The sequence below is a fragment of the Mustela nigripes genome, chromosome 1 (assembly GCF_022355385.1).
Source record: "Mustela nigripes isolate SB6536 chromosome 1, MUSNIG.SB6536, whole genome shotgun sequence".
NCBI lineage: Eukaryota > Metazoa > Chordata > Mammalia > Carnivora > Mustelidae > Mustela > Mustela nigripes.
In genome coordinates this window covers 193,165,205-193,175,493 of record NC_081557.1, presented here as the reverse complement: position 1 = coordinate 193,175,493, position 10,289 = coordinate 193,165,205, and the positions used below count along the sequence as shown (strand labels likewise).

The 10,289-nt window shown below is 35.2% G+C and overlaps 1 pseudogene; it reads left to right on the top strand.

Moving 5' to 3' along the window:
* Positions 1-8,244: 8,244 nt before the first annotated feature.
* LOC132028719 (3-hydroxyisobutyrate dehydrogenase, mitochondrial-like) lies at positions 8,245-9,479 on the top strand (annotated as a pseudogene).
* Positions 9,480-10,289: the final 810 nt, after the last annotated feature.

The window sequence follows — 10,289 nt, the reverse complement described above, 5'->3', positions numbered from 1 at the left end:
TTTCCAACGTTTTTAGTATTGGAAATTAAATTCATTTCTAAAAGTGACTCAATTTTAGTACCTTTTAGCTATTCAACAACAACAATACCAGAATAACTCTATTTCTTTCAGTGTAAAGTATTCTGTTGCTCAATTTAGTTAGGAAAGAGAAAACATGGGCAGATTATATATACTGCTTATTAGGAGAGAAATATCTATTATGCTCATATGCTCATACATGGCATACTTATAAATTTAGCAAATAATACTATCAAATGCCAAATGAATACCACTTTTTATGCAAAACTCTTTTCTCATCAGATTATCTCCCAAGAATTTAAGGTTTATTTTTAGCTGAGCTAGAACTCCCTGCCACTTAATCCACAGAATAAGTCTCTTTTTGTCTTAAATAGTTAATTTTTATTCCAAGTGAAGCATGTATGCTATCCTAGTACCTCTCTGATGAGAAAAATGCTGATGTTCATATGCTAAGATATAGTATTTGCCATATTCCTATTGGTGATATTGTGTGTTTTAGTTTCCATTATATTACAATGAAAAATCAAACTGGCTACTATTTATATTTAGTAACAGGCATAACATTAAAAAAAATGGAATTTAAGTTTTTCAGAAGAAGGCTGTATCAGCAACATATGAGGAATTTAATATCTGTTTATCTAAATATGCCTCCAATCCAGTCAAACATCACTTTTCTTATTCTCCTGTTTGGATTTGCTCTTTAATAAAACATCCAAACATCTATGGATTTTTGGAAGAAAAAAACTCATACAAGCATTAAAAGACAATAAATAAAACTTCTCTTTGAACACAAAAGTTTGAAATACTTTTATTGGTATTTTTACTATAAATAATTATGTTAAGAAAAGTCAATTCTCATTGACTTTTATTTCTTCAATTATTTCAATCTTAACCATTTTTTCTATGAAACTGATGATGAAAATATATGTAATTTTCTGAAGATTGTTCCCTCTACCAAGTTGCAATGCAGAATTTTGTCTTGGAGAAAAAAGTCTTTAGCTTTGTTATTTGCTTGATGTACTGAATTACTAGAAGGGGATAACATTCCAACATATTACCTATTCTTTTATTTCTTAAGATATAAAACAAAAGTTAATGTTGCTATTGAGAAATATACATTTTTCATTTAAAAACTGAGGACAAATTTAATAAAACCAAGTATTCTAAGGCATTAACATTTGCTGATATTAATTAATTACCTCTATTTATTCATACGATAATATTCTCAGGTTAATCTTGAAAAAAAAGCAGCAAAACTAAAGTAAATACATCCAACTTTGTAAGTTTGATTAATTTTTACCATTTTTTTAATTTTATCTTTTTCCACACTCAAAGCATCATTTTAACATTTAACTTGCCAACTAATGTGCATATTTGCATAAACCTATACTTAACATTTATTCTATAGGCCCCTAGACAAAAATCTAGGTTAGCTTGAAAGGTCAAAAATGTAAGATTTGTAAATGTTACAATAGTAATCCTGATAGTTCACAGGGATGATATATTAGACATCAGACATTATGCTATAGACAGGAAATATCCCCTCCCTGAAAGTAATAAAATAAGTCATTGGTTACTGCTTTGATAATGAGAACATAAACCACTAAAATATTTTTTGCAATTTCAAGACAATCTTATTTTTTCTTAAGATCATTCTTAGCTTCACATTGATGTTTTCTGTTAAAGGAAATTATTTTTCTATTTCGTTTTTATGAGAGCATTTGTGTATGCTTTAAGTAATTTTAAATAAGGCACCTTCTTAAAAAGTGATGATTTACACTACACTAAAAAGAAAAGTGATTTTTTTCCATATAGAAGCATGAAGCTAAACCAATGTCAAACTTCCTATATCTATGATTTTTAAGATTTGCACTTAGTTTTTTTAAGATATTTATTTCTGAAATTTTACTTTTGATCTATGTATTGTACATTTTAGCTTCTATATTATTAATTTCTATACTATATTAAATTTTAATATTGATTACCAATATGTTTTATTGTATTTATTTTTCAATTTCTGCTTCTGACAATGATGTATTTGAATTCTAATCTGAGTACAGTATTTTTATTTACTACTGAGTACGGTAGTTTTTCATAATAGGTAGGATTTAACATTCTTCTAGTTTATAGAACAATAAGAATAAAGCCAGTAAGACAGAAAATTTAAACACTCCCACGTAACTTGACTTAGTTGATATTTATAGAACTTTGTATCTAACAAGAGCATAATAATTACTCTTTCAAGAGCAAATGTTAAACCACCAATATAGATCATCTGGGGGCTATATATCTGGTTTTAATAAATTTTAAAACTTAAATAACTTCTCCTGCTCCCTCTTCCTTTATCTTTCGCAACCATTCCCCTCAATAAATCTTTTGCATAGTTATTCCCATTCAGCATAGGCAATACCTTCAGTCCTGAAAGAAAATGAGAGGTGAGATATAAGTCTGGCACTTGGCTCTTTCTCTGGCTTGCTGGCAAAGAGGAACCATACGAAATTTTATATGTAGCATTGACAGTTTCTGGCACCGATGGCCAGATTGCTGAAGATTTCATAGCTTCTAACTTGGAGAAATGTACTGGTGGAAAGGTATGCCCTCACTAATGCAGTGATTCAGATACTTAAAAGATACAGGAAAAGTAGTGCTTACACAAACAGTATAGTTGTAACTGACACCTGCTGTAATGAGAAATGAGCTCACTAAACAAATAATAAAAGGCTGAGTATGAAAGTCAAAGGGTTTCTTTGGTAGCTTGCAAAGTGGGCCTTATCTCCTGCAATGGAAAAGCAGATACAGTTCCACAGAAAACTGAAGGTCTGAACTGTAGAGAACCAGAGACATTAAACATTCTCCAATTGGATTGAACTGATTGGTCAGGTCTACTATGGCAATGTCAAGGATCCAAGTGGGAAAACCAGACAGGTTGGAATATAGGATGGAGATAAGTAGGCAGATGTCTCCAAAGATTTCAATTCTTTAAAGCTCTCTTGAACCCTCTGACTTTCAGAGGTGGTTCTCTCCTCCATAGTGAGAACTATCACTCCTTCTCTTCTAGCTAGCAACAGCTATCACTTAGGAAACTTCTGTCTCCTCTCCTGGCTTATTTGCCAGTAACAATGGCTAGATCCCAGTATAACCCACTGGAATATGCTGAGTCTGATCAGAAAGAAGAGAAATTTTACCCCTTGGAGCTACAGCAATTAGCTACCATATACTTGTAGGATCTAAGATGATTCTTGGGGTTGAATATGAGAGTAATTGATTCAGGGTGCTAGATGTAAGTTTTGATGGGAATGATGAAATTGTTACTTAGGAGTAATTTCTCAGGTTATAGGACTTAACTTGCTGGCAAGGACCTTGAAGGATGGGGTGTATTCCTTGCTGGGGTACCTCTTAGAAACTTGGAAAATACAGTGGTTCGTCCTAAATGATAGGACTGGTGATTTCTTTGGCAGGTGATGAAGGAAGGGAGGTGAGCTGAGGAAAATAGATATACTGGAATTTCCAATCACAAGAGAAGAATGGAGGAGCAGGAAATTAACAGTGATTGCCCTGATTTAAAAAAAAAAAAAAATCACCATCCCTTGCTCAATTCCTGGACCTAATCCAGTTTTCTGATTTGAAATCCATTGAGTGAAATGATGGTGGGGTTCCTGGTGTCCCCACAGTAATTATTTACCAGAATTCTTTACTGTATTATTCACTACAATGCTCCCCTAGTATTATGTCTTATATCGTTTCCCTAGTTTTTCCCCAAAAGGATTAATGGTCATTTACCTAGCTGACTATACCCTAGGAAAAGGAATATTCCACCATTTTAATGACTAAAGGGCATAAATGTTAGTTGACATTAAAACTGGAAGATGTGAAATGTCACCATGGCCCCAATTTTAGGGCAAGAGCTTGCTGAAGCCATGTAATAAATGGAGTGCTGGCTAGGATTCAGCCTACAGCAGCTACACTGGGTTTTCAGACCTACCCATTTCCTTAGTCTTTGAATCTATAATTAAAATTGATAAAAATAGAATAACAACCACATGGGGTCCTTTACCCATTGGATAAAAGATAACATGAGGGAAGAGATGAATGGGAATCTCTGATATTGTCCTCTTATTAAAGATAATAAATAATATAAATATTTAATAAAAGGGTGCCTGGGTGACAGTTGGTTAAGCAACCAACTCTTGGTTTCAGCTCAGGTCATGATCTGATCATAGTGAGATGAAGTCCTGCGTCATGTTCCACATTCAGCACAGAGTCAGCTTGAGATTTTCTCTCTCCTTCTCCTTCTCCCCATGCTCTCACTCCCTCTTTCAAAATAAATTAAGTCTTTAAAAATAAATAAGTAAATGTTTAATAAAAATATATAAAATATACATAAACACATATATTTCCCATGATGAGGAGAATGGCAGAGATTAGTGTTACCATTAAGAAGCCAAGGGTACAGGGTTGGTGATTCTTACATGTTTACATTTAAAATTTCATTTGACCTATAGAACACCCAATGAATTTTAGAGAATACTGTAGACTACTGCAAACTCAAACAAACTGTGACCTTAATTGCAGCTCTTCTACTAAGAGCAGCACTGTTGCTAGGGCAGATTAATAAGGCCTCAGTACATTGTATGCAGTTGCTCATTTGTCCAATGTGTTTGTTCTTTTCTATTCATATGAGAAAACAGGACCAAAAAGAATTAGCATTAGCACTAACAATAATATCATTTACAGTTTTGTCCCAAATGGCCAGGCTGGTTGGTCTGGATCTGGAAGGAACCGGATGATAAAAATGAAGACAAGGGGGTTGGGGTTAAAGGCATGTGAAGAGACACACATTTATACCTACCAGAAAGTATCCACCATGACAGAGGCACTAACCAACCAAAATTACTTGAAAATTTGACCCTAGTCTTGCTTTGTTATTAACCACCACAAAACAGGATAACACAATGGCACATAATCTGGCCACCATGGCAAAGATGGAAGCTACCTATGATCTGAATAGTATAGACTTCCACTTACCAAGGTTTGCCTATCTAACTTACCTACCTTCCTCCTAATCTACCTACCTACCTATGTCAGCTACGAATGCCTCAGAATGTCCAACCTGCCAGTGACAGAGACCTGCACTGAGTTGTGGGACATGGTTCTATTCCTCAAGCAGACCAAGAAGCCCATTGGTGGCAAATTCACTAAATGAGGACCCTTTCTTCCTATAAGGTTCAGTGGCTTTTTGTGTGTGTGTGTGTGTTTGTTTGTTTTGTTTTTTGTTTTTCCTTTCAGGGTAAGATACCTACTATGGGTATCTTTTTCTAATCTGTCTGCAGAACCTCAGCAAGTACCCACCTAATGGTGTTTACAAAGATCTGATCCACAGGTATGAAATCGCACATAAGATAGCATCCAGTGAGGACCGAATTCATAGATAAAGTGGTGTGGAAGCGGTTCCATGACCACACGCTCTACAGAATGATCACCTCACTGAGCACCAGGATAGCCTAGTGAAGACACAGCTAAAGTACCAATTTATTGCTATGATTCTTTGAACTGAAAGATATCACCTCTGCAGGAAAGTTTGGACTTGCAGTTTTCTAGGAACAGCAGGTGTGAAAAGAATCACTATCCAGAGTAATTCGTCCTGATCAACAGAAGGAGGTTGCATTGGTTTGGGAAATGGAAATTAGTAGAAAAACACAAGTTATCTACCCGGATGCTTCTTAGTTTGCCCTCTCCTGTTTATAATGGTAAATGCACATGCACAGAAACCTGGCCCAAAAAGGCAATTTGATGACCAGGTGGAAGAGGAATGGGAGTCATGCCACGTGCGAAGCCACAAAAACTAGCCAACATTATAGATGAGAATGAAGGGAGATCAGAATGGAGCAAGAATTTAAAAAATGAGGTATCACCTGTGGTCCCAAGACCAACTTGGTATAGGGGCTATAATTTATTCCACTAACTTCACTGTGCTCAGCCTTTTCTCAGGAAGAGAGACTCATAGGAGTTGCATGAATATGTGCATCTTTTTCGTGCAATTTTTAGATTATGACACCAGTGGAAGGGTGCTCAGATCCCTTTCAAGAGTCTCACTGATTGATGGTCTTAGTTCCACTGGTTAGGTATTCAGCCAGGAACCACTCAAAGACAAGGCACAGCCAGAGGATTAGTCCTAGTCCATTCCTAACAGTATTTCTCTAGTAAGGAAACCCATTGCTATAGTCAAAACTTTCTCAAAACCATGCTGTGTCAGAGGGTCTTCCCCACCTAATTCTTCCTCCCCCCACCAACCTCTTTTCACAACTGTCAAATTTACAAAGTGGTCTGGAGGTTTTCCCAGCTGATTTCTGTCCCCTCCTCCCCTTTTATCTTTTGCAGGCATTTCCATAGTAAATCCTTTGAGCAAAACAAATCCCATCTTCCTGTTTGCTTTTAGGAGGACCCAAACTAACACAATTCATATAATTAATTTCCCTCTGGCCCAACTGTTCAAGAAAATACTGTATACAAATGACCAAGATCAGTAATGAAAGTGGACATCACAGCACACCATAAAGATTTAAAAAGGATAATAATGGAATATTACATGTGTTTTCCCAAGAAAGAAGGAAGTTTACCAATTTAAAAAAAAGGGATCTGACTTTTGAGTCAGGCAGTCCTGCAGGTGGCATAGGTACAATAGTAATTCCTAGCAAAAAGAGATTAATGAATTTGATCTTAAGTAAAAATAATATAATTTTGCTATTTCCATATTAGCAGGTTTGGAATTTTTTTAATAGGAAGTATGAAAATACAATATTTCAAAAATAATTTTTGAGAAGGGCTATGTCACTTTAATAATTTTATCTATTTTTAGAAGTTATCTTTAATAAGAAAAAGAGTCACTCAAAAATGTTGTCAAAATCTCTGTTAACCCCATATGACTTGTCATTTTTCAACTGTATTTGATTACCTCAAAATTCTCCACTCTGGCATCATGGATATAGAGTAAGCAAAATAAAATAATACTGGAAATTAAATAATATTGAACTAAATAACTGAGATTACCTCTCCAATTATGATTGGGAATAAAAATCTGACATTAAATTCCTTAATAATCTTTTTAAAAGCAGGATAAATAGGTTTGGTCACGTTTTAATCAACTAGAGGATTTTTTTTCTTACTATGGAAAAAGCACCTAGACAGATGATTTAATGAAATAATGTATCTTTCTATGAGTTCTAGAAAAGTGATTTGAGCAGGAATATGTACATATTTGTAAGAATGTACATATATTTCCTTGATTAAATAAAGCAAAATGGATGAAAAATTTCTTCAGGGAAATAGGGAAATGATCATTTTTGTGGTCAAATAGAGACTTGAATACAAATATTTTTTGAAATATTCACAGAAGTTTAGTTTTGCAATTTTCAAGTACTTCAAATTTTCTCCCTAGATCATCTTTGTTTAAGGAAAAAATAACATTTTAAAGGTTAGATTTTAAAATGTGTATGAGATTCTTATGCTTTTAAAACATTACTATTTCTCCTCTATTAGGTTCTTGCCCCAAGCAAAAACCAACACCTAACACAAATATTGAGAAAGAAGAAGAAAAAAAAAAAAGAAACCTCAAGAGACACACTAAGATATCTTAGGATTTGAACAATCAAAAAGGCAAAGGTCATATGGGTTACTTGAAAACTCCTTTGAGGGAAAAATTGATCCATTCCTTTAATGTTCTCCACAACAAGGATTAATTCTCTTTGAGTACTTTGAATAATAGAAGGGAAAACCCATTAAGGAGAAGAGACTCAATTCACTGCTCTGACCCCCTGATCTATATGAGAACTTTCAAAACCAATCCCAGACTAATATATTCTTTATTGATTTTGATTTTTTATATTATCTTAAACCCAGAAAGAGTTTATTTCCTTCTAAAAATATAGTTTAAAATGATCAAATAATACTCTATCCCCAAAGTTGCTACCAAGAAACTCTCCCAACACTAGAAAAAGTTCACAGCAGATGCAGGAGGCAAACAGTAGGGGATAAGAGGAATATAAATTGAAATTTTATAAATTCATAAGTCATAATTTATTCTCTTTCAAAACGATGACTATTGAACAATAGTCACTCTAATAAAGTCATAAATAATAATAAAATATTTTGTTTTATTATATACATGTAGCGTAGTATCAATATGTATCAATATGCATCATGTATTGATATAGCACTTTGAGACTGTAAATGGCTCTGGAATTTAATCAACATGATGATGTGAGTAGGCTTTGCCATTAAATTATGTTTAATAGCTTGTGTAAGCAGCGGGTGGGCAAGCCAAGAGTGGAGAGTTCACCACAGGGAGGTGGGGCTGGGACAGCATGCCAGGGTCTTTATGGCTCCACCCTGTGGAACTATCTCTAGACTGGTATTAGAGCCATTGGTAGTGCACAGCAGTGGCCAGTCTTGCTGTGGTGTGCTCTAGGTCACTGGCTTCTAAGATTCCAGCTGGACTCATTTGACAGGGCAACATGGAGAAGCCAATTGCAAAAACTCTCATGCTATCCATTCATTCATGATGTGTTCTCTGATGTTTACAAAGAATTTCGAGATGCATGTGAACAGGTAGTGTATTCCTCAGCAGATATAGCCGAAAAAAACTGACAGAATTATTACAATGTTGCTTACCAGTATCAATGCAACAGAAGGTTATTCTAGAAAAAATGAAATTCTAAAAAAGTGAAGAAAGGCTCAGTACTAATAGATTCCAGTACTATTGATCCTGAAGTTTCAAAAGAATTGGTCAAAGAAGTTGAGAAAATGGGAGTAGTTTTCATGGATGCTCCTGTTTCTGGTGGTGTGGGAGCTGCTCCATCTGGAAGTTCACATTTATGGTGGGAGGAGTCAAAGATAAATTTGCAGCTGCCCAAGTGTTGCTGGGGTGCATGTGCTCCAATGTCGTGTATCTGCAGGGACCCAGTTGACTGCAAAGATCTGTAACAACATGCTGTCAGCTACTAGAATGATTGGAAATGCTGAAGCTATGAATCTTGGAATCAGGTTAGGGTTTGACCCACAGCTATTGGCAAAAATCCTAAATATGAGCTCAGGATGGTGTTGGTCAAGTGACACAACCAGGGGGAGGGATGGAGTTCCATCCTCTAATCTCTAATGGATATTGGGGTGGATTTGAAGCAACACTCATGGCGAAGGATGTAGGATTACAACAAGACTCTGCCCCTCTTGCAAAGAGCCCAGTCCTTCTGGAAAGTGAAGCCCCTCAGGTCTACAGGGTGATGTGTGCAAAGGGTTACTCAAAGAAAGACTTTCTTGAATTTTCCAGTTTCTATGAGAGGAGAAGACCTTCTGACCTACCCTTTGGTAGGTCAGAAGACCTAGTAGAAAAACTTCTGACCTACCATTTTGCTGTGGACACTGATGAAAACCAAACTCTATCTTGGAGTCTCGTTATAGCCACCTAGGTGTCCTATTTATCTGAGTTGTTTTTTTTATTTTTTTTTAAGATTTTATTTATGTATTTGACAGACAGAGATCACAAGTAAGCAGAGAGGCAGGGAGAAATAGAGGAGGAAGCGGGCTCCCCACTGAGCAGAAAGCCTGATGTAGGTCTCGATCTCAGGACCCTGGGATCATGACCTGAGCAGAAGGCAGAGACTTTAACCAATGAGCCACCCAGGTGCCCCCTAAAGTACATTTTTCTTCTAAGAAAAATATGACATTTGGAGATAATTCTTCATCTTTCCTTAGATATCAAGTGTTATTCTTTCATGGGATAATGTTATGGAATGTTTTGATACAACTTCATGCCTAAAAAAATTATCCTTAGTATATTTTTATTATTTATGAACTATTGTGAGATATTTCAGAAAATTTCACAAGAATCTGATATATGTAATTTTGGGGAATTTTTTTCCCATCTAGAACAACTTGTCTGCATGATAAGAAATCTACATTTATTTTTAACTCTGAAATAAGGGCTTTTAATACTAAAATTTATGAGCAAAACCTACAAAATCAGTTTCCTCTTCTGGATGTATTATAGTTCTTAAATTCATATAGTATGAACTTGGTTAAGATTTACACATAATCTACTAAGTTATTATTGTATCATATTGAATGCTTGGGTATTAAGTTTGTTTTTTTTTTAATTTTTTATTTTTTATAAACATGTATTTTTATCCCCAGGGGTACAGGTCTGTGAATCGGCACTCACCAAAGCACATACCCTCCCCAATGTCCATAATCCCACCCCCTTCTCCCAACCCCCCTCC